Genomic DNA, 21,826 nt, shown 5'->3' on the forward strand with positions numbered 1-21,826 from the left:
AAAAAGAGGCGGTACTCCACAGAACGTGACATGACGCTGATTGGACTATATCCAGAGGCACAGTAACAGCTAGCGTGACTCTGTGGTTCAATGACATTGGTGGTGCGTCGCCCAATCGCCCTAATGAAGAAACCGCCCCTGGTTGTGAAGTGTCGTCGTAAAATAGCACTGAATGGGTCTTGCATTAAGATTTAAATGGGAATAGCTCTGTTGCTCAGCAGTCAAAGTGCTGGTCTTGTAACCTGGGGGTCGTTCCTTCAGTTCTTGCTGGAGATTCTAAGTCAGTTTACATCCTGCATTGGTAACATTTTGAAATGTGGTGTCGGCGTGTAAGTGTGGTTCTTTCTTAAAACTTTCTCAAATATTTAATTTTCGAATATGCTGTGCACTTGCCAACGTGGCTTTTTTTTAAAGACATATGACAGCATAAAATATAAGTTTATGGGCAGAATCCTTAACTGAATTACCATAACATTAATTGATCTAATTAACCAGGCAACGTATACTGATGCTCAAGCCTTCTTTAATCCTGTTTCATTTCACACCATGTGTTTTGCCTGATGAGTGACAGGCCTAAAATTCACGTGTGTCTTTTGGTGATAGGGGCTTTAACTGGCTCCATAGCTCAGTGGTTAGAGCACTGGTCTAGTAAACCAGGGGTCGTGAGTTCAATTCTCACTGGAGCCTTTCTTTTATGCATCATTAAACTGCAGTATTATTAGTAATATTTAGTTGAATATGTGACAGTTCCAGTGTGTGAGCACCTACTGACACCTATTGATAACTGCAATGTGTTATGAAGCATATGGTGATTCTCACCGGGCAATGTCTGCTGATTAAACCACCAAAATTTACATTGTGAACGGTTTGGAACATAAAACGGGTTCAGTCATGGAGATCCGAAACCAGCGATTGAGAGTTACATTCTTATTGTTCACCAAGATCCAAATGAGTCTCCGGAACAATGTACGTGGAGCTCTTTCAGTCAGTGACAGCGAACTTTCATGATACTCGGGGGCATGGAGCCAAGCGCGTTTGGTGTAAATATCATGCACGAAAAACTCAGGCAATATTTCTTGGATAAAGCCAGTCAAATGTACTCTTTAAAACGTTGCCTTACTTTCTGTTCGATGTGGTGTGTGTTTATTACAAGCTTCCCCAGTCATCAGTTATAAAATCCGATATTTTGCTCAGATGGCTTTTGTAAACTACCTCGCCTGGTTTACAGGAGGTGGTGGGTTCGATTCCGACCCTGACGCCTGTTTGTTTGGAGTTTGCGTGTGTCTCTCCGCGTGGTCGTGTGGACTTTTTTAGGGTACTCCGGGTTTGCCATCCACATTTAAAATCAACGTCACACATTTAGAGTATTTGGCTGCTATACATTTCCACGTGACGATAAGCCTCTTCGTCGAGCTATCATTTGTGATAGCCATATCGCTTCTGAAAAGAGCTAAAAAGCTCAGTGGGACCTTACCTGGTAAAATAGTTTTAAAAATATCACATCCTGGTGCGGTGAGGTTGACGAATGTGAGCGCCCACGTGTTTTAGGATGTTCGCCACGCAGTTGTGTCGTGAGCGCCCGTGGCACATTGAGAACTGCAGGGGGAATAATAATGTTTGTTACACTTTTGGAACTTCCGCTTTGCGATGTTTGCAATTAATATAAGCTTTCCAAGGTTATATGTCACGAAGGAGCATCTACCTTAACATTGCAGAATTCGTATTTGGTATAGCTCATTTATTTGGGGGTATAAGTTAGACATTCCTTCAAAATCCGATGTAAACTTTGGTGCATCAACTCTTTCTCCGATGTCATCAGTTCCCCTGCTGTATCTGTTCTTACCTGATGACGGTCGCTTGTGTTGCGATCGAAACGTCGTGGTTTTAACTTTTTTTTAGACCTACGTGACTTTACCGAAGGACCCAAAGAGTATGCATCCCTGCAGTCACGATAACTTCAAATCTAGATTATTCCCTTAGAAGTTGATAGAACACACTCAGATGGCTCCATAGCTCAGTGGTTAGAGCACTGGTCTTGTAAACCAGGGGTCGCGAGTTCAATTCTCGCTGGGGCCTCTGTAGTTTTGCATCCTACTTCAGCAATATTGACAAATCGAGATGCTGTTCTTTTAAGTTTTTAGCAATGCTAATAAGAAACAGCAGGGGGCACGGTAGCACTGACTTGGTACCGGTGTGGCATTGTTTTGGGCAACAACTAACTTAGGGGCCGTCCATAAATTACGTCACACACCCAGGGGGGGGGTCAGACATTTGTGACGAGGGGAGTGGGGGTAGAAATGTGACGTCACGTAAAAATGCGCAACTTTAAAATTTAAACATAGACAACAAGTTCTACTTAATTAAATAGACTTGTTAATAAATGTGTTCTTCTACAACATCAGCGTGCAGCGGCACATTAAATACGCACTACAATGACAATAGTTTAAAGCGATTGGAAGCATGTTTTAAATTTTTGGGGAGGGGAGGGCAGAGCTTTGTGACGTCATATTTGAGGGGGGGGGGTCTGACTTTTTGTGCCGCCGTGTGATGACGGGGGGAAGGCCAAAAATCGTCCAAAATCGCGTGACGTCATTTATGTACGGCCCCTTAGGAGTTTACTTGTTTGAATAACTTTTAAAGTGTGTTTGCGATAACATAGTTTTTTTATCGGTCACCAGTTCCTCAGAGAGCCAGGTTTTTGGTATCGTGATATGTTTCCTCAATTGTGTTCTCATCTCAAGAGGTTTGCATAAAGCTGTAGCCAACTGGCTCCATAGCTCAGGGGTTAGAGCACTGGTTTCGTAAACCAGGGGTCGTGAGTTCAATTCTCACTGGGGCCTCTTTTATTTCACACCTTTTTCAGGCTGTGATTGAAAATAAAAGTTCTTTGTTTTCAAAGTTGGCCCATGTTTGGGCGTACCAAGTCATTGTTCATTTCACCAGGGACCAAGGTGGCCCTAGCATCTTGAATTAATGTTGAAATGTTTCTGTATTCATATCATCCAAATACATTTGTTGTGAACAGTGGCGGCTCCTGCAAAATCTCTCAGGGGGGGCAAATGTCTGGATGATTGATAAGGATAAGGTCCACCCATGCAATGGATAAATTAACAGCTTAAGCATGTAAAGGCAACTTCACTTCTTTAATATTAATGAAAAATAAAGTGACTCTTACAATACATCTTGTTTGTTTCTATACTCACTATTAAAACAAACCACTCAAGTTTATTTTATTAAAGATTCCACTAGGTGGCCACAAATTATATTGTTGGATGAAACGTGCTTACGTATGATGACGTAAGCACGTATGATGACGTAAGCACGTTAGTGCGAGCCCTCCCGGAAGCCATAGAGAATGCATTGGAGCGCCACCCGTTCGAAAAAAAACATCTTTGAATGTAAGTCTATGGGGCCACTCGGGGCGATTCTCAGCCGGAGTGAAATCGCCCAAAAAGAGGCGGTACTCCACAGAACGTGACATGACGCTGATTGGACTATATCCAGAGGCACAGTAACAGCTAGCGTGACTCTGTGGTTCAATGACATTGGTGGTGCGTCGCCCAATCGCCCTAATGAAGAAACCGCCCCTGGTTGTGAAGTGTCGTCGTAAAATAGCACTGAATGGGTCTTGCATTAAGATTTAAATGGGAATAGCTCTGTTGCTCAGTAGTCAAAGCGCTGGTCTTGTAACCTGGGGGTCGTTCCTTCAGTTCTTGCTGGAGATTCTAAGTCAGTTTACATCCTGCATTGGTAACATTTTGAAATGTGGTGTCGGCGTGTAAGTGTGGTTCTTTCTTAAAACTTTCTCAAATATTTAATTTTCGAATATGCTGTGCACTTGCCAACGTGGCTTTTTTTAAAAGACATATGGCAACATAAAATATAAGTTTATGGGCAGAATCCTTAACTGAATTACCATAACATTAATTGATCTAATTAACCAGGCAACGTGTGCTGATGCTCAAGCCTTCTTTAATCCTGTTTCATTTCACACCATGTGTTTTGCCTGATGAGTGACAGGCCTAAAATTCACGTGTGTCTTTTGGTGATAGGGGCTTTAACTGGCTCCATAGCTCAGTGGTTAGAGCACTGGTCTAGTAAACCAGGGGTCGTGAGTTCAATTCTCACTGGAGCCTTTCTTTTATGCATCATTAAACTGCAGTATTATTAGTATTATTTAGTTGAATATGTGACAGTTCCAGTTTGTGAGCACCTACTGACACCTATTGATAACTGCAATGTGTTATGAAGCATATGGTGATACTCACCTGGCAATGTCTGTTGATAAAACCACCAACATTTACATTGTGAACGCTTTTTAACATAAGACGGGTTCAGTCATGGAAATCCGAAACCAGCGATTGAGACTTCCTTTCTTATTGTTAACCAACATACGTAGGATCCAAATGAGTCTCCGGAACAACGTACGTGGAGCTCTTTCAGTAAGTGACAGCGAACTTTCATGATACTCGGGGGCATGGAGTCACGCGCGTTTGGTGTAAATATAATGCACGAAAAACTAAGGCAATATATCTTGAATAAAGCCAGTCAAATGTACTCTTTCGAACGTTGCCTTATTTTCTGTTCGATGTGGTGTGTGTGTGTTTGTTACAAGCTTCCTCAGTCATCAGTTATAAAATCCGATATTTTGCTCAGATGGCTTTTGATAAGTACCTCGCCTGGTTTACAGGAGGTGGTGGGTTCGATTCCGACGCTGACGCCTGTTTGTTTGGAGTTTTGCGTGTCTCTCTCCGCGTGTGGTCGTGTGGACTTTTTTTAGGGTACTCCGGGTTTGCCATCCACATTTAAAATCAACGTCACACGTTTAGAGTATTTGGCTGCTATACATTTCCACGTGACGATAAGCCTCTTCGTCGAGCTATAATTTGTGATAGCCATGTCGCTTCTGAAAAAGAGCTAAAAAGCTCAGTGGGACCTTACCTGGTAAAATAGTTTTACAAATATCACATCCTGGTGCGGTGAGGTTGACGAATGTGAGCTCCCACGTGTTTTAGGATGTTCGCCACGCAGTTGCGTCGTGAGCGCCCGTGGCACATTGAGAACTGCAGGGGGAATAATAATTTTTGTTCCACTTTTGGAACTTCGGCTTTGCGATGCTTGCAATTAATATAAGCTTCCCAAGGTTATATGTCACGAAGGAGCATCTACCTTAACATAACAGAATTCGTATTTGGTATAGCCCATTTTTTTGGGGATATAGTTAGACATTCCTTAAAAATCCGATGTAAACTTTGGTGCATCAGCTCTTTCTCCGATGTCATCAGTTCCCCTGCTGTATCTGTTCTTACCTGATGACGGTCGCTTGTGTTGCAATCGAAACGTCTTGGTTTAATTTTTTTTAGACCTACGTGACTTCACCGAAAGAACCAAAGAGTATGCATACCTGCAGTCACGATAACTTCAAATCTAGATTATTCCCTTAGAAGTTGATACAACGCCAATCTCAGATGGCTCCATAGCTCAGGGGTTCGAGCACTGGTTTCGTAAACCAGGGGTCGTGAGTTCAATTCTCACTGGGGCCTTCGTTTTGCTTATTCTTAAAAGAGATTGAGTGAAACATTAAAACCCTTGGTTTTCAAAATTGGCCTCTGCTGTGGGAGAGCACCGAGTCACGATTAAGGAAACCGGGATGCAAATTGGACCGAGTGTTTCGCAGTAATGTGGCAGTTTTTTTCTGGATTATTGCCACCCGAAAGTTATTATTTAAAAGTGTCATATGTGTACGTGCTTAAATTCAAACTTCCCAAGTCATGAGTGGCGAACATGGTCAAGTTTACATGGAGCTGTGTGATGCAATTTGTCGTTTTTGGCCACATCGCAATTAACTTCTCAGTTGAGGCATTGGTGCCATGTTGCATTAACAGGGTTTGTGCGCTTTTTAATAATGGATTTGCGGGTGAGCAAAGGAGTGGCTCCATAGCTCAGTGGTTAGAGCACTGGTCTTGTAAACCAGGGGTCGCGAGTTCAATTCTCGCTGGAGCCTGTGTAGTTTTACATCCTACTTTGGCAATATTGACAAATCGAGAGGCTGTTCTTTTAAGATATCAGCAATGCTAATAAGAAACAGCAGGGGGCACGGTAGCACTGACTTGGCACTGGTGTGTCATTCTTTTGGGCAACAACTAACTTAGGAGTTTACTTGTTTGAATAACTTTTTATTTTGAAAGTGTGCTTGCGATAACAGGTCCCTGCGGGGTGGGCTGGTAGGAACGAATAACCAAAGAATATAAACATAATGTATTATTACACTTGTTTAGCCAGGAAAGCCTCACTTAGTCTCAAGGTTTTTGTAGGGTCCTGCCAAGTGTTTGCAGTAGGGAGCGATGTTGCTACACCTAATCGGACGATACGAAGTGAGAGTTTGAGGCCTAGTTCTAGGCTTTAGGTCTAGCTGTAGGCTTTATGTCGCTATGAGTTAATTTTTAATTTAAATGTTTTAATTATTAATGTAAAAGCTTTAAATTTAAATGTTTCTATTGAAAAACATCAGGGAATGTAACATTGTTAAACATTAACTCCCTTTCACACACGCGGGGGTACGATACGAAGGGAGAGTTTGAGGCCTAGTTCTAGGCTTTAGGCCTAGCTGTAGGCTTTAGGCCGCTGGGAGTGAATTTATAATTTAAATGTTTTAATTACCGCTGTGAATACATTTTTAATTTAAATGTTTTAATTAAAAGCTATCTCAGGGAATTATAAGGGAATGTTCACTTGTTGAGCCAGGAAAGCCTCACTGAGTCTAAAGGTTTTTGTAGGGTCCTGCCAAGTGTTTGCAGTAGGGGGCGATGTTGCTACACCTAATCGGACATTGGACGGACGGACGATATAATCTATTGTAGGCTGGTTCACTTCGTTCCTACCAGTAACAGTCGTTTTATCGGTCACCAGTTCCTCAGAGAGTCAGGCGTTTGGTTTTGTGATATGTTTCCTCAATTGTGTTCTCACCTCAAGAGGTTTGCATAAAACTGTAGCCAACTGGCTCCATAGCTCAGGGGTTAGAGCACAGGTTTCGTAAACCAGGGGTCGTGAGTTCAATTCTCACTGGGGCCTCTTTTCTTTCACGCCTTTTTCAGGCTGTGATTGAAAATAAAAGTTCTTTTGTTTTCAAAGTTGGCCCATGTTCGAGCTGACCAAGTCATTGTTCATTTCACCAGGGACCAAGGTGGCTCTAGCATCTTGAATTAATGTTGAAATGTTTCTGGATTCATATCATCCAAATACATTTGTTGTGAAGTGTCGTCGGAAAATAGCACTGAATGGGTCTTGCATTAAGATTTAAATGGGAATAGCGCTGGTCTTATAACCTGGGGGTCGTTCCTTCAGTTCTTGCTAGAGATTATAAGTCGGTTTACATCCTGCATTGGTAACGTTTTCAAATGTTGTACTACTTGTTGTGTTTAGTTTGTTGTCCTTCCCCCGTACCGACGATCAGCGCGGTCGGCTACATATGTTCTACATATGTAGCCGACCGCGCTGAAGTCTGTTGGGGGCCGCCGCATTCGTACTTTTAAGATCTGAGCACGAGTGTGAACACCTGCTACTGATTTATGGCAGCAGGGGGCAGGCCAGCAACGTTCGGTATAAGTGTGGCGTTGTTTTATAATGCACATCACTTAGTTTTCTTGTTTTATTTTAATAGATTTTCCGATGTGCGCATGTATTAAAGCATTTTTCATAGTTCACCAGTTCTTCAGAGGGCCATGTTGCGTATTTGGTACAGCTCATTTTGTGGGATATTAGTTCGACATTCCCTTAGAAGTTGATACAACTCCACACGCAGATGGCTCCATAGCTCAGGGGTTAGAGCACTGGTTTCGTAAACCAGGGGTCGTGAGTTCAATTCTCACTGGGTCCTGCGTTTTGCTTATTCTTCAAAGAGACTGAGTAAAACATTAAAACCCTTTGGTTTTCAAAATTGGCCTATGCTGTGGGAGAGCACCGAGTCACTATTAAGGAAACCGGGATGCAATGTGGACCTAGTATTTATCAGTAATGTGGCAGTATTTTTCTGGATTATTGCCAACCGAAAGATATTATTTAGAAGTGTCATATATGTACATGCTTAAATTCAAACTTCCCAAGTCATGAGTCGCTAACATGGTCAAGTTTACATGAAGCTGTGTTACGCAATTTGTCGTTTTTGGCCACATCGCAAACACGTTCCTTCGGAGTGGGCAGGTAGGAACTTGGTTGGACAGCGCATTCGTGCGATCCGTGTCACGCGGCGCAAGCTGCGTGTGGCAGCACGTCACGTGGTGCTGAGCCCGCCCGAAGCGCTCTATCAAATACAAATCGAGGGCGTGGCTATGTACGACAGACAGACAAATAATCCCTGGTGGGCAGTGTGGAACTGTTCCTACCTGTATACACTTCTCAGTTGAGGCATTGGTGCATCTTGCATTAACAGGTTTTGTGAGCTTTTTAATACTGAATTTGCAGGTGTGGAAATTGAGTGGCTCCATAGCTCAGTGGTTAGAGCACTGGTCTTGTAAACCAGGGGTCGCGAGTTCAATTCTCGCTGGGGCCTGTGTAGTTTTGCATCCTGCTTCGGCAATATTGACAAATCGAGATGCTGTTCTTTTAAGTTTTTAGCAATGCTAATAAGAAACAGCAGGGGGCACGGTAGCACTGATTGGTACAGGTGTGGCATTGTTTAGGGCAACAACTAACTTAGGAGTTTACTTGTTTGAATAACTTTTTAACGTAAAGTGTGTGTGCGATAAAACAGTCTTTTAATCGGCCACCAGTTCCTCAGAGAGCCAGGTTTTTGGTATTGTGATGTTTCCTCAATTTTGTTCTCACCTCAAGAGGTTTGCATTAAACCGGAGCCAACTGGCTTCGTAAACCAGGGGTCGTGAGTTCAATTCTCACTGGGGCCCTCTTTTATTTCACACCTTCTTGAGACTGTGATTGAAAATAGAAGTTATTGGTTTTAAAAGTTGGCCCATGTTTTGAGTGCACCAAGTCATTGTTCCATTTCACCAGGGACCCATGTAGAAATTTTTCTGAATTAATATCATCCAAATATATTTGTTGTGAAATGTCGTCGGAAAATAGCACTGAATGGGTCTTACATTAACATATATATGGGAATAGCTCTGTTGCTCAGCAGTGAAAGCGCTGGTCTTCTAACCTGGGGGCCCTTAAGTTCTTACTGGAGATTCTAAGTCAGTTTGCATCCTGCATTGGTAACATTTTGAAATGTGGTGTCGGCGTGTAAGTGTGGTTCTTTCTTGAAACTTTCTCAAAGATTTCATTTTCGAATGTGTTGTACACTTTCCAACGTGGCTTTTTTTACCAGACATATGGCAACGTAAAATATAAGTTCATGGGCAGAATCCTTAACTGAGTTACCATAACATTAATTGATCTAATTAAACAGGCAACGTGTGCTGATGCTCAAGCCTTCTTTAATCCTGTTTCATTTCACGTGTGTCTTTTGGTGACAGGGGCTTTAACTGGCTCCATAGCTCAGTGGTTAGAGCACTGGTCTAGTAAACCAGGGGTCGTGAGTTCAATTCTCATGGAGCCTTTCTTTTATGCATCATTAAACTGCAGTATTATTAGTATTATTTAGTTGAATATGTGACAGTTCCAGAGTGTGAGCACCTACTGACACCTATTGATAACTGCAATGTGTTATGAAGCATATGGTGATTCTCACCGGGCAATGTCTGCTGATTAAACCACCAAAATTTACATTGTGAACGGTTTGGAACATAAAACGGGTTCAGTCACGGAGATCCGAAACCAGCGATTGAGAGTTACATTCTTATTGTTCACCAAGATCCAAATAAGTCTCCGGAACAATGTACGTGGAGCTCTTTCAGTCAGTGACAGCGAACTTTCATGATACTCGGGGGCATGGAGCCAAGCGCGTTTGGTGTAAATATCATGCACGAAAAACTCAGGCAATATTTATTGGATAAAGCCAGTCAAATGTACTCTTTAAAACGTTGCCTTACTTTCTGTTCGATGTGGTGTGTGTTTATTACAAGCTTCCCCAGTCATCAGTTATAAAAGCTGATATTTTGCTCAGATGGCTTTGATAACTACCTCGCCTGGTTTACAGGAGATGGTGGATTCGATTCCGACCCTGACGCCCGTTTGCTTGGAGTTTGCGTGTGTCTCTCCGCGTGGGCGTGTGGACTTTTTTTAGGGTACTCCGGGTGTGCCATCCACATTTAAAATCAACGTCACACATTTAGAGTATTTGGCTGCTATACATTTCCACGTGACGATAAGCCTCTTCGTCGAGCTATCATTTGTGATAGCCATGTCGCTTCTGAAAAGAGCTAAAAAGCTCAGTGGGACCTTACCTGGTAAAATAGTTTTAAAAATATCACATCCTGGTGCGGTGAGGTTGACGAATGTGAGCGCCCACGTGTTTTAGGATGTTCGCCACGCAGTTGTGTCGTGAGCGCCCGTGGCACATTGAGAACTGCAGGGGGAATAATAATGTTTGTTACACTTTTGGAACTTCCGCTTTGCGATGTTTGCAATTAATATAAGCTTTCCAAGGTTATATGTCACGAAGGAGCATCTACCTTAACATTGCAGAATTCGTATTTGGTATAGCTCATTTATTTGGGGATATAAGTTAGACATTCCTTCAAAATCCGATGTAAACTTTGGTGCATCAACTCTTTCTCCGATGTCATCAGTTCCCCTGCTGTATCTGTTCTTACCTGATGACGGTCGCTTGTGTTGCGATCGAAACGTCGTGGTTTTAACTTTTTTTTAGACCTACGTGACTTTACCGAAAGACCCAAAGAGTATGCATCCCTGCAGTCACGATAACTTCAAATCTAGATTATTCCCTTAGAAGTTGATAGAACACACTCAGATGGCTCCATAGCTCAGGGGTTAGAGCACTGGTTTCGTAAACCAGGGGTCGTGAGTTCAATTCTCGCTGGGGCCTTCTTTTTGCTTATTCTTCAAAGAGATTGAGTGAAACATTAAAACCCTTGGTTTTCAAAATTGGCCTCTGCTGTGGGAGAGCACTGAGTCACGATTAAGGAAACCGGGATGCAAATTGGACCGAGTGTTTCGCAGTAATGTGGCAAGTTTTTTCTAGATTATTGCCACCCGAAAGTTATTATTTAAAAGTGTCATATGTGTACGTGCTTAAATTAAAACTTCCCAAGTCATGAGATGCGAACATGGTCAAGTTTACATGGAGCTGTGTGACGCAATTTGTCGTTTTTGTCCACATCGCAATTAACTTCTCAGTTGAGGCATTGGTGCCATGTTGCATTAACAGGTTCCGTGAGCTTTTTAATAATGTATTTGCAGGTGTAGAAAAGGAGTGGCTCCATAGCTCAGTGGTTAGAGCACTGGTCTTGTAAACCAGGGGTCGCGAGTTCAATTCTCGCTGGGGCCTGCGTAGTTTTGCATCCTACTTCAGCAATATTGACAAATCGAGATGCTGTTCTTTTAAGTTTTTAGCAATGCTAATAAGAAACAGCAGGGGGCACGGTAGCACTGACTTGGTACAGGTGTGGCATTGTTTTGGGCAACAACTAACTTAGGGGCCGTCCATAAATTACGTCACACACCCAGGGGGGGGGGTCAGACATTTGTGACGAGGGGAGGGGGGGTAGAAATGTGACGTCACGTAAAAATGCGCAACTTTAAAATTTAAACATAGACAACAAGTTCTACTTAATTAAATAGACTTGTTAATAAATGTGTTCTTCTACAACATCAGCGTGCAGCGGCACATTAAATACGCACTACAATGACAATAGTTTAAAGCGATTTGAAGCATGTTTTAAATTTTTGGGGAGGTGGGGGCAGAGCTTTGTGACGTCATATTTGAGGGGGGGGGGGTCTGACTTTTTGTGCCGCCGTGTGACGACGGGGGGAAGGCCAAAAATCGTCCAAAATCGCGTGACGTCATTTATGTACGGCCCCTTAGGAGTTTACTTGTTTGAATAACTTTTAAAGTGTGTTTGCGATAACATAGTTGTTTTATCGGTCACCAGTTCCTCAGAGAGCCAGGTTTTTGGTATCGTGATATGTTTCCTCAATTGTGTTCTCATCTCAAGAGGTTTGCATGAAACTGTAGCCAACTGGCTCCATAGCTCAGGGGTTAGAGCACTGGTTTCGTAAACCAGGGGTCATGAGTTCAATTCTCACTGGGGCCTCTTTTATTTCACACCTTTTTCAGGCTGTGATTGAAAATAAAAGTTATTTGTTTTCAAAGTTGGCCCATGTTCGGGCGTACCAAGTCATTGTTCATTTCACCAGGAGTTTACTTGTTTGAATAACTTTTAAAGTGTGTTTGCGATAACATAGTTGTTTTATCGGTCACCAGTTTCTCAGAGAGCCAGGTTTTTGGTATCGTGATATGTTTCCTCAATTGTGTTCTCATCTCAAGAGGTTTGCATAAAACTGTAGCCAACTTGCTCCATAGCTCAGGGGTTAGCGCACTGGTTTCATAAACCAGGGGTCGTGAGTTCAATTCTCACTGGGGCCTCTTTTATTTCACACCTTTTTCAGGCTGTGATTGAAAATAAAAGTTCTTGTTTTCAAAGTTGGCCCATGTTCGGGCGTACCAAGTCATTGTTCATTTCACCAGGGACCAAGGTGGCCCTAGCATCTTGAATTAATGTTGAAATGTTTCTGTATTCATATCATCCAAATACATTTGTTGTGAACAGTGGCGGCTCCTGCAAAATCTCTCAGGGGGGGCAAATGTCTGGATGATTGATAAGGATAAGGTCCACCCATGCAATGGATAAATTAACAGCTTAAGCATGTAAAGGCAACTTCACTTCTTTAATATTAATGAAAAATAAAGTGACTCTTACAATACATCTTGTTTGTTTCTATACTCACTATTAAAACAAACCACTCAAGTTTATTTTATAAAGATTCCACTAGGTGGCCACAAATTATATTGTTGGATGAAACGTGCTTACGTATGATGACGTAAGCACGTATGATGACGTAAGCACGTTAGTGCGAGCCCTCCCGGAAGCCAAAGAGAATGCATTGGAGCGCCACCCGTTCGAAAAAAAAACATCTTTGAAAGTAAGTCTATGGGGCCACTCGGGGCGATTCTCAGCCGGAGTGAAATCGCCCAAAAAGAGGCAGTACTCCACAGAACGTGACATGACGCTGATTGGACTATATCCAGAGGCACAGTAACAGCTAGCGTGACTCTGTGGTTCAATGACATTGGTGGTGCGTCGCCCAATCGCCCTAATGAAGAAACCGCCCCTGGTTGTGAAGTGTCGTCGTAAAATAGCACTGAATGGGTCTTGCATTAAGATTTAAATGGGAATAGCTCTGTTGCTCAGCAGTCAAAGCGCTGGTCTTGTAACCTGGGGGTCGTTCCTTCAGTTCTTGCTGGAGATTCTAAGTCAGTTTACAGCCTGCATTGGTAACATTTTGAAATGTGTTGTCGGCGTGTAAGTGTGGTTCTTTCTTAAAACTTTCTCAAATATTTAATTTTCGAATATGCTGTGCACTTGCCAACGTGGCTTTTTTTTTAAAGACATATGACAACATAAAATATAAGTTTATGGGCAGCATCCTTAACTGAGTTACCATAACATTAATTGATCTAATTAACCAGGCAACGTGTGCTGATGCTCAAGCCTTCTTTAATCCTGTTTCATTTCACGTGTGTCTTTTGGTGACAGGGGCTTTAACTGGCTCCATAGCTCAGTGGTTAGAGCACTGGTCTAGTAAACCAGGGGTCGTGAGTTCAATTCTCACTGGAGCCTATATTTTATGCATCATTAAACTGCAGTATTATCATTATTTAGTTGAATGTGACAGTTTCAGTTTGTGAGCACCTACTGACACCTATTGATAACTGCAGTGTGTTATGAAGCATATGGTGATTCTCACCGGGCAATGTCTGCTGATTAAACCACCAAAATTTACATTGTGAACGGTTTGGAACATAAAACGGGTTCAGTCACGGAGATCCGAAACCAGCGATTGAGAGTTACATTCTTATTGTTCACCAAGATCCAAATAAGTCTCCGGAACAATGTACGTGGAGCTCTTTCAGTCAGTGACAGCGAACTTTCATGATACTCGGGGGCATGGAGCCAAGCGCGTTTGGTGTAAATATCATGCACGAAAAACTCAGGCAATATTTATTGGATAAAGCCAGTCAAGTGTACTCTTTAAAACGTTGCCTTACTTTCTGTTCGATGTGGTGTGTGTTTGTTACAAGCTTCCCCAGTCATCAGTTATAAAAGCTGATATTTTGCTCAGATGGCTTTTGTAAACTACCTCGCCTGGTTTACAGGAGATGGTGGGTTCGATTCCGACCCTGACGCCCGTTTGCTTGGAGTTTGCGTGTCTCTCTCCGCGTGGTCGTGTAGACTTTTTTTAGGGTACTCCGGGTTTGCCATCCACATTTAAAATCAACGTCACACATTTAAAATATTTGGCTGCTATACATTTCCACGTGACGATAAGCCTCTTCGTCGAGCTATCATTTGTGATAGCCATGTCGCTTCTGAAAAAGAGCTAAAAAGCTCAGTGGGACCTTACCTGGTAAAATAGTTTTAAAAATATCACATCCTGGTGCGGTGAGGTTGACGAATTGTGAGCTCCCACGTGTTTTAGGATGTTCGCCACGCAGTTGCGTCGTGAGCGCCCGTGGCACATTGAGAACTGCAGGGGGCGCAATAACTTATGTTACACTTTTGAAACTTAGGCTTTGCGATGTTTGCAATTAATATAAGCTTTCCAAGGTTATATGTAACGAAGGAGCATCTACCTTAACATATCAGAATTCGTATTTGGTTTAGCTCATTTTTTTGGGGATATAAGTTAGACATTCCTTCAAAATCCGATGTAAACTTTGGTGCATCGGCTCTTTCTCCTATGTCATCAGTTCCCCTGCTGTATCTGTTCCACCTGATGACGGTCGCTTGTGTTGCGATCAAAACATCGTGGTTAAATTTGTTTTAGACCTACGTGACTTTACCGAAAGAACCAAAGAGTATGCATCCCTGCAGTCACGATGACTTCAAATCTAGATTATTCCCTTAGAAGTTGATACAATTCCACACTCAGATGGCTCCATAGCTCAGGGGTTAGATCACTGGTTTTGTAAACCAGGGGTCGTGAGTTCAATTCTCACTGGGGCCTCTTTTATTTCACACCTTTTTCAGGCTGTGATTGAAAATAAAAGTTCTTTTGTTTTCAAAGTTGGCCCATGTTCGAGCTGACCAAGTCATTGTTCATTTCACCAGGGACCAAGGTGGCTCTAGCATCTTGAATTAATGTTGAAATGTTTCTGGATTCATATCATCCAAATACATTTGTTGTGAAGTGTCGTCGGAAAATAGCACTGAATGGGTCTTGCATTAAGTTTTCAATGGGAATAGCTCTGTTGCTCAACAGTCAAAGCGCTGGTCTTGTAACCTGGGGGTCGTTCCTTCAGTTCTTGCTGGAGATTATAAGTCGGTTTACATCCTGCATTGGTAACGTTTTCAAATGTACTACTTGTTGTGTTTAGTTTGTTGTCCTTCCCCCGTACCGACGATCAGCGCGGTCGGCTACATATGGTATTAAAGAAGTTCTACATTCGTACTTTTAAGATCTGAGCACGAGTGTGAGCACCTGCTACTGATTTATGGCAGCAGGGGGCACGCCAATAACGTTCGGTGTAAGCGTGGCGTTGTTTTATAATGCACATCACTTAGTTTTCTTGTTTTATTTTAATGGATTTTCCAATGTGGGCATGTGTTAAAGCATTTTTTCATAGTTCACCAGTTCTTCAGAGGGCCATGTTCTTGCTTATATGGGACAGCTCATTTTTTCTGGGATATTAGCTCGGCATTCCCTTAGAAGTTGATACAACAACACACTCAGATGGCTCCATAGCTCAGGGGTTAGAGCACTGGTTTCGTGAACCAGGGGTCGTGAGTTCAATTCTCACTGGGGCCTGCGTTTTGCTTATTCTTCCTAGAGACTGAGTGAAACATTAAAGCCCTTGGTTTTCAAAATTGGCCTATGCTGTGGGAAGAGCACCGAGTCACGATTAAGGAAACCGGGATGCAATGTGGACCTAGTATTTAGCAGTAATGTGGAAGTTTTTTCTAGATTATTGCCAACCGAAAGTTATTATTTAAAAGTGTCATATGTGTACGTGCTTAAATTCAAACTTCCCAAGTCATGAGATGCGAACATGGTCAAGTTTACATGAAGCTGTGTTACGCAATTTGTCGTTTTGGGCCACATCGCAATTAACTTTTCAGTTGAGGCATTGGTGCCATTTTGCATTAACAGGTTTTGTGAGCTTTTTAATAATGGATTGCAGGTGAGCAAATGAGTGGCTCCATAGCTCAGTGGTTAGAGCACTGGTCTTGTAAACCAGGGGTCGCGAGTTCAATTCTCGCTGGGGCCTGTGTAGTTTTGCATCCTGCTTCGGCAATATTGACAAATCGAGAGGCTGTTCTTTTAAGTTTTTAGCAATGCTAATAAGAAACAGCAGGGGGCACGGTAGCACTGACTTGGTACAGGTGTGGCATTGTTTTGGGCAACAACTAACTTAGGGGCCGTCCATAAATTACGTCACGCACCTAGGGGGGGGGGGGGGTCAGACATTTGTGACAAGGGAGGGGGGGAGAAATGTGACGTCACGTAAAAATGCGCAACTCTAAATAAATATAGACAACACGTTCTACTTAATTAAATAGACTTGTTAATAAATGTGTTCTTCTACAACATCAGCGTGCAGCGGCACATTAAATACGCACTACAATGACAATTGTTTAAAGCGATTTGAAGCATGTTTTATTTTTTGGGGAGGGGGGCAGAGCTTTGTGACGTCATATTTGAGGGGGGGGTCTGACTTTTTGTGCCGCCGTGTGACGACGGGGGTAAGGCCAAAAATCGTTCAAAATCGCGTGACGTCATTTATGTACGGCCCCTTAGGAGTTTACTTGTTTGAATAACTTTCAAAGTGTGTTTGCGATAACATAGTTGTTTTATCGGTCACCAGTTTCTCAGAGAGCCAGGTTTTTGGTATCGTGATATGTTTCCTCAATTGTGTTCTCATCTCAAGAGGTTTGCATAAAACTGTAGCCAACTGGCTCCATAGCTCAGGGGTTAGAGCACTGGTTTCGTAAACCAGGGGTCGTGAGTTCAATTCTCACTGGAGCCTCTTTTATTTCACACCTTTTTCAGGCTGTGATTGAATATAAAAGTTCTTTGTTTTCAAAGTTGGCCCATGTTCGGGCGTACCAAGTCATTGTTCATTTCACCAGGGACCAAGGTGGCCCTAGCATCTTGAATTAATGTTGAAATGTTTCTGTATTCATATCATCCAAATACATTTGTTGTGAACAGTGGCGGCTCCTGCAAAATCTCTCAGGGGGGGCAAATGTCTGGATGATTGATAAGGATAAGGTCCACCCATGCAATGGATAAATTAACAGCTTAAGCATGTAAAGGCAACTTCACTTCTTTAATATTAATGAAAAATAATGTGACTCTTACAATACATCTTGTTTGTTTCTATACTCACTATTAAAACAAACCACTCAAGTTTATTTTATAAAGATTCCACTAGGTGGCCACAAATTATATTGTTGGATGAAACGTGCTTACGTATGATGACGTAAGCACGTATGATGACGTAAGCACGTTAGTGCGAGCCCTCCCGGAAGCCATAGAGAATGCATTGGAGCGCCACCCGTTCGAAAAAAAACATCTTTGAAAGTAAGTCTATGGGGCCACTCGGGGCGATTCTCAGCCGGAGTGAAATCGCCCAAAAAGAGGCGGTACTCCACAGAACGTGACATGACGCTGATTGGACTATATCCAGAGGCACAGTAACAGCTAGCGTGACTCTGTGGTTCAATGACATTGGTGGTGCGTCGCCCAATCGCCCTAATGAAGAAACCGCCCCTGGTTGTGAAGTGTCGTCGTAAAATAGCACTGAATGGGTCTTGCATTAAGATTTAAATGGGAATAGCTCTGTTGCTCAGCAGTCAAAGCGCTGGTCTTGTAACCTGGGGGTCGTTCCTTCAGTTCTTGCTGGAGATTCTAAGTCAGTTTACATCCTGCATTGGTAACATTTTGAAATGTGGTGTCGGCGTGTAAGTGTGGTTCTTTCTTAAAACTTTCTCAAATATTTAATTTTCGAATATGCTGTGCACTTGCCAACGTGGCTTTTTTTTAAAAGACATATGACAACATAAAATATAAGTTAATGGGCAGAATCCTTAACTGAATTACCATAACATTAATTGATCTAATTAACCAGGCAACGTGTGCTGATGCTCAAGCCTTCTTTAATCCTGTTTCATTTCACACCATGTGTTTTGCCTGATTAGTGACAGGCCTAAAATTCACGTGTGTCTTTTGGTGACACGGGCTTTAACTGGCTCCATAGCTCAGTGGTTAGAGCACTGGTCTAGTAAACCAGGGGTCGTGAGTTCAATTCTCACTGGAGCCTATATTTTATGCATCATTAAACTGCAGTATTATCATTATTTAGTTGAATGTGGCAGTTTCAGTTTGTGAGCACCTACTGACACCTATTGATAACTGCGTTGTGTTATGAAGCATATGGTGATTCTCACCGGGCAATGTCTGCTGATTAAACCACCAAAATTTACATTGTGAACGGTTTGGAACATAAAACGGGTTCAGTCATGGAGATCCGAAACCAGCGATTGAGAGTTACATTCTTATTGTTCACCAAGATCCAAATGAGTCTCCGGAACAACGTACGTGGAGCTCTTTCAGTCAGTGACAGCGAACTTTCATGATACTCGGGGGCATGGAGCCAAGCGCGTTTGGTGTAAATATCATGCACGAAAAACTCAGGCAATATTTCTTGGATAAAGCCAGTCAAATGTACTCTTTAAAACGTTGCCTTACTTTCTGTTCGGTGTGTGTGTGTGTTTGTTACAAGCTTCCCCAGTCATCAGTTATAAAAGCTGATATTTTGCTCAGATGGCTTTGATTACTACCTCGCCTGGTTTACAGGAGATGGTGGGTTCGATTCCGACCCTGACGCCCGTTTGCTTGGAGTTTGCGTGTGTCTCTCCGCGTGGGCGTGTGGACTTTTTTTAGGGTACTCCGGGTTTGCCATCCACATTTAAAATCAACGTCACACATTTAGAGTATTTGGCTGCTATACATTTCCACGTGACGATAAGCCTCTTCGTCGAGCTATCATTTGTGATAGCCATGTCGCTTCTGAAAAGAGCTAAAAACCTCAGTGGGACCTTACCTGGTAAAATAGTTTTAAAAATATCACATCCTGGTGCGGTGAGGTTGACGAATGTGAGCGCCCACGTGTTTTAGGATGTTCGCCACGCAGTTGTGTCGTGAGCGCCCGTGGCACATTGAGAACTGCAGGGGGAATAATAATGTTTGTTACACTTTTGGAACTTCCGCTTTGCGATGTTTGCAATTAATATAAGCTTTCCAAGGTTATATGTCACGAAGGAGCATCTACCTTAACATTGCAGAATTCGTATTTGGTATAGCTCATTTATTTGGGGATATAAGTTAGACATTCCTTCAAAATCCGATGTAAACTTTGGTGCATCAACTCTTTCTCCGATGTCATCAGTTCCCCTGCTGTATCTGTTCTTACCTGATGACGGTCGCTTGTGTTGCGATCGAAACGTCGTGGTTTTAACTTTTTTTTAGACCTACGTGACTTTACCGAAAGACCCAAAGAGTATGCATCCCTGCAGTCACGATAACTTCAAATCTAGATTATTCCCTTAGAAGTTGATACAACACACTCAGATGGCTCCATAGCTCAGGGGTTAGAGCACTGGTTACGTAAACCAGGGGTCGTGAGTTCAATTCTCACTGGGGCCTTCTTTTTGCTTATTCTTCAAAGAGATTGAGTGAAACATTAAAACCCTTGGTTTTCAAAATTGGCCTCTGCTGTGGGAGAGCACCGAGTCACGATTAAGGAAACCGGGATGCAAATTGGACCGAGTGTTTCGCAGTAATGTGGCAGGTTTTTTCTAGATTATTGCCACCCGAAAGTTATTATTTAAAAGTGTCATATGTATACGTGCTTAAATTAAAACTTCCCAAGTCATGATATGCGAACATGGTCAAGTTTACATGGAGCTGTGTGACGCAATTTGTCGTTTTTGGCCACATCGCAATTAACTTCTCAGTTGAGGCATTGGTGCCATGCTGCATTAACAGGTTCCGTGAGCTTTTTAATAATGTATTTGCATGTGTAGAAAAGGAGTGGCTCCATAGCTCAGTGGTTAGAGCACTGGTCTTGTAAACCAGGGGTCGCGAGTTCAATTCTCGCTGGGGCCTGCGTAGTTTTGCATCCTACTTCAGCAATATTGACAAATCGAGATGCTGTTCTTTTAAGTTTTTAGCAATGCTAATAAGAAACAGCAGGGGGCACGGTAGCACTGACTTGGTACAGGTGTGGCATTGTTTTGGGCAACAACTAACTTAGGGGCCGTCCATAAATTACGTCACACACCCAGGGGGGGGGGTCAGACATTTGTGACGAGGGGAGGGGGGGTAGAAATGTGACGTCACGTAAAAATGCGCAACTTTAAAATTTAAACATAGACAACAAGTTCTACTTAATTAAATAGACTTGTTAATAAATGTGTTCTTCTACAACATCAGCGTGCAGCGGCACATTAAATAAGCACTACAATGACAATAGTTTAAAGCGATTTGAAGCATGTTTTAAATTTTTGGGGAGGGGGGGGCAGAGCTTTGTGACGTCATATTTGAGGGGGGGGTCTGACTTTTTGTGCCGCCGTGTGACGACGGGGGTAAGGCCAAAAATCGTTCAAAATCGCGTGACGTCATTTATGTACGGCCCCTTAGGAGTTTACTTGTTTGAATAACTTTCAAAGTGTGTTTGCGATAACATAGTTGTTTTATCGGTCACCAGTTCCTCAGAGAGCCAGGTTTTTGGTATCGTGATATGTTTCCTCAATTGTGTTCTCATCTCAAGAGGTTTGCATAAAACTGTAGCCAACTGGCTCCATAGCTCAGGGGTTAAAGCACTGGTTTCGTAAACCAGGGGTCGTGAGTTCAATTCTCACTGGAGCCTCTTTTATTTCACACCTTTTTCAGGCTGTGATTGAATATAAAAGTTCTTTGTTTTCAAAGTTGGCCCATGTTCGGGCGTACCAAGTCATTGTTCATTTCACCAGGGACCAAGGTGGCCCTAGCATCTTGAATTAATGTTGAAATGTTTCTGTATTCATATCATCCAAATACATTTGTTGTGAACAGTGGCGGCTCCTGCAAAATCTCTCAGGGGGGGCAAATGTCTGGATGATTGATAAGGATAAGGTCCACCCATGCAATGGATAAATTAACAGCTTAAGCATGTAAAGGCAACTTCACTTCTTTAATATTAATGAAAAATAAAGTGACTCTTACAATACATCTTGTTTGTTTCTATACTCACTATTAAAACAAACCATTCAAGTTTATTTTATAAAGATTCCACTAGGTGGCCACAAATTATATTGTTGGATGAAACGTGCTTACGTATGATGACGTAAGCACGTATGATGACGTAAGCACGTTAGTGCGAGCCCTCCCGGAAGCCATAGAGAATGCATTGGAGCGCCACCCGTTCGAAAAAAAACATCTTTGAATGTAAGTCTATGGGGCCACTCGGGGCGATTCTCAGCCGGAGTGAAATCGCCCAAAAAGAGGCGGTACTCCACAGAACGTGACATGACGCTGATTGGACTATATCCAGAGGCACAGTAACAGCTAGCGTGACTCTGTGGTTCAATGACATTGGTGGTGCGTCGCCCAATCGCCCTAATGAAGAAACCGCCCCTGGTTGTTT

At 42.6% G+C, this 21,826-nt stretch overlaps 22 non-coding genes across 22 annotated transcripts; all 22 read left to right on the plus strand.

Moving 5' to 3' along the window:
• The first annotated feature begins 614 nt into the window (after positions 1–614).
• TRNAT-AGU (transfer RNA threonine (anticodon AGU)) lies at positions 615–687 on the plus strand. Its single transcript has one exon. It is a non-coding gene; the product is annotated as a tRNA-Thr (tRNA).
• Positions 688–2,003: 1,316 nt separating this feature from the next.
• Positions 2,004–2,076, plus strand: TRNAT-UGU (transfer RNA threonine (anticodon UGU)). Its single transcript has one exon. It is a non-coding gene; the product is annotated as a tRNA-Thr (tRNA).
• Positions 2,077–2,767: 691 nt separating this feature from the next.
• TRNAT-CGU (transfer RNA threonine (anticodon CGU)) lies at positions 2,768–2,840 on the plus strand. Its single transcript has one exon. It is a non-coding gene; the product is annotated as a tRNA-Thr (tRNA).
• A 1,223-nt stretch (positions 2,841–4,063) lies between these two features.
• TRNAT-AGU (transfer RNA threonine (anticodon AGU)) lies at positions 4,064–4,136 on the plus strand. The gene has a single exon. It is a non-coding gene; the product is annotated as a tRNA-Thr (tRNA).
• A 1,334-nt stretch (positions 4,137–5,470) lies between these two features.
• On the plus strand, positions 5,471–5,543 carry TRNAT-CGU (transfer RNA threonine (anticodon CGU)). Its single transcript has one exon. It is a non-coding gene; the product is annotated as a tRNA-Thr (tRNA).
• A 388-nt stretch (positions 5,544–5,931) lies between these two features.
• On the plus strand, positions 5,932–6,004 carry TRNAT-UGU (transfer RNA threonine (anticodon UGU)). The gene has a single exon. It is a non-coding gene; the product is annotated as a tRNA-Thr (tRNA).
• Positions 6,005–6,998: 994 nt separating this feature from the next.
• Positions 6,999–7,071, plus strand: TRNAT-CGU (transfer RNA threonine (anticodon CGU)). The gene has a single exon. It is a non-coding gene; the product is annotated as a tRNA-Thr (tRNA).
• A 732-nt stretch (positions 7,072–7,803) lies between these two features.
• TRNAT-CGU (transfer RNA threonine (anticodon CGU)) lies at positions 7,804–7,876 on the plus strand. The gene has a single exon. It is a non-coding gene; the product is annotated as a tRNA-Thr (tRNA).
• Positions 7,877–8,475: 599 nt separating this feature from the next.
• Positions 8,476–8,548, plus strand: TRNAT-UGU (transfer RNA threonine (anticodon UGU)). The gene has a single exon. It is a non-coding gene; the product is annotated as a tRNA-Thr (tRNA).
• A 933-nt stretch (positions 8,549–9,481) lies between these two features.
• TRNAT-AGU (transfer RNA threonine (anticodon AGU)) lies at positions 9,482–9,553 on the plus strand. Its single transcript has one exon. It is a non-coding gene; the product is annotated as a tRNA-Thr (tRNA).
• Positions 9,554–10,869: 1,316 nt separating this feature from the next.
• Positions 10,870–10,942, plus strand: TRNAT-CGU (transfer RNA threonine (anticodon CGU)). The gene has a single exon. It is a non-coding gene; the product is annotated as a tRNA-Thr (tRNA).
• A 389-nt stretch (positions 10,943–11,331) lies between these two features.
• Positions 11,332–11,404, plus strand: TRNAT-UGU (transfer RNA threonine (anticodon UGU)). The gene has a single exon. It is a non-coding gene; the product is annotated as a tRNA-Thr (tRNA).
• Positions 11,405–12,097: 693 nt separating this feature from the next.
• TRNAT-CGU (transfer RNA threonine (anticodon CGU)) lies at positions 12,098–12,170 on the plus strand. Its single transcript has one exon. It is a non-coding gene; the product is annotated as a tRNA-Thr (tRNA).
• Positions 12,171–13,684: 1,514 nt separating this feature from the next.
• Positions 13,685–13,757, plus strand: TRNAT-AGU (transfer RNA threonine (anticodon AGU)). Its single transcript has one exon. It is a non-coding gene; the product is annotated as a tRNA-Thr (tRNA).
• Positions 13,758–15,071: 1,314 nt separating this feature from the next.
• On the plus strand, positions 15,072–15,144 carry TRNAT-UGU (transfer RNA threonine (anticodon UGU)). The gene has a single exon. It is a non-coding gene; the product is annotated as a tRNA-Thr (tRNA).
• A 728-nt stretch (positions 15,145–15,872) lies between these two features.
• Positions 15,873–15,945, plus strand: TRNAT-CGU (transfer RNA threonine (anticodon CGU)). Its single transcript has one exon. It is a non-coding gene; the product is annotated as a tRNA-Thr (tRNA).
• Positions 15,946–16,332: 387 nt separating this feature from the next.
• Positions 16,333–16,405, plus strand: TRNAT-UGU (transfer RNA threonine (anticodon UGU)). Its single transcript has one exon. It is a non-coding gene; the product is annotated as a tRNA-Thr (tRNA).
• A 686-nt stretch (positions 16,406–17,091) lies between these two features.
• TRNAT-CGU (transfer RNA threonine (anticodon CGU)) lies at positions 17,092–17,164 on the plus strand. Its single transcript has one exon. It is a non-coding gene; the product is annotated as a tRNA-Thr (tRNA).
• A 1,223-nt stretch (positions 17,165–18,387) lies between these two features.
• On the plus strand, positions 18,388–18,460 carry TRNAT-AGU (transfer RNA threonine (anticodon AGU)). The gene has a single exon. It is a non-coding gene; the product is annotated as a tRNA-Thr (tRNA).
• A 1,312-nt stretch (positions 18,461–19,772) lies between these two features.
• TRNAT-CGU (transfer RNA threonine (anticodon CGU)) lies at positions 19,773–19,845 on the plus strand. The gene has a single exon. It is a non-coding gene; the product is annotated as a tRNA-Thr (tRNA).
• Positions 19,846–20,234: 389 nt separating this feature from the next.
• Positions 20,235–20,307, plus strand: TRNAT-UGU (transfer RNA threonine (anticodon UGU)). Its single transcript has one exon. It is a non-coding gene; the product is annotated as a tRNA-Thr (tRNA).
• Positions 20,308–20,997: 690 nt separating this feature from the next.
• Positions 20,998–21,070, plus strand: TRNAT-CGU (transfer RNA threonine (anticodon CGU)). Its single transcript has one exon. It is a non-coding gene; the product is annotated as a tRNA-Thr (tRNA).
• The last annotated feature ends 756 nt before the right edge of the window (positions 21,071–21,826 follow it).

This window comes from Lethenteron reissneri, chromosome 11 (genome assembly GCF_015708825.2).
Source record: "Lethenteron reissneri isolate LAM-NWPU_2019-01 chromosome 11, ASM1570882v1, whole genome shotgun sequence".
NCBI lineage: Eukaryota > Metazoa > Chordata > Hyperoartia > Petromyzontiformes > Petromyzontidae > Lethenteron > Lethenteron reissneri.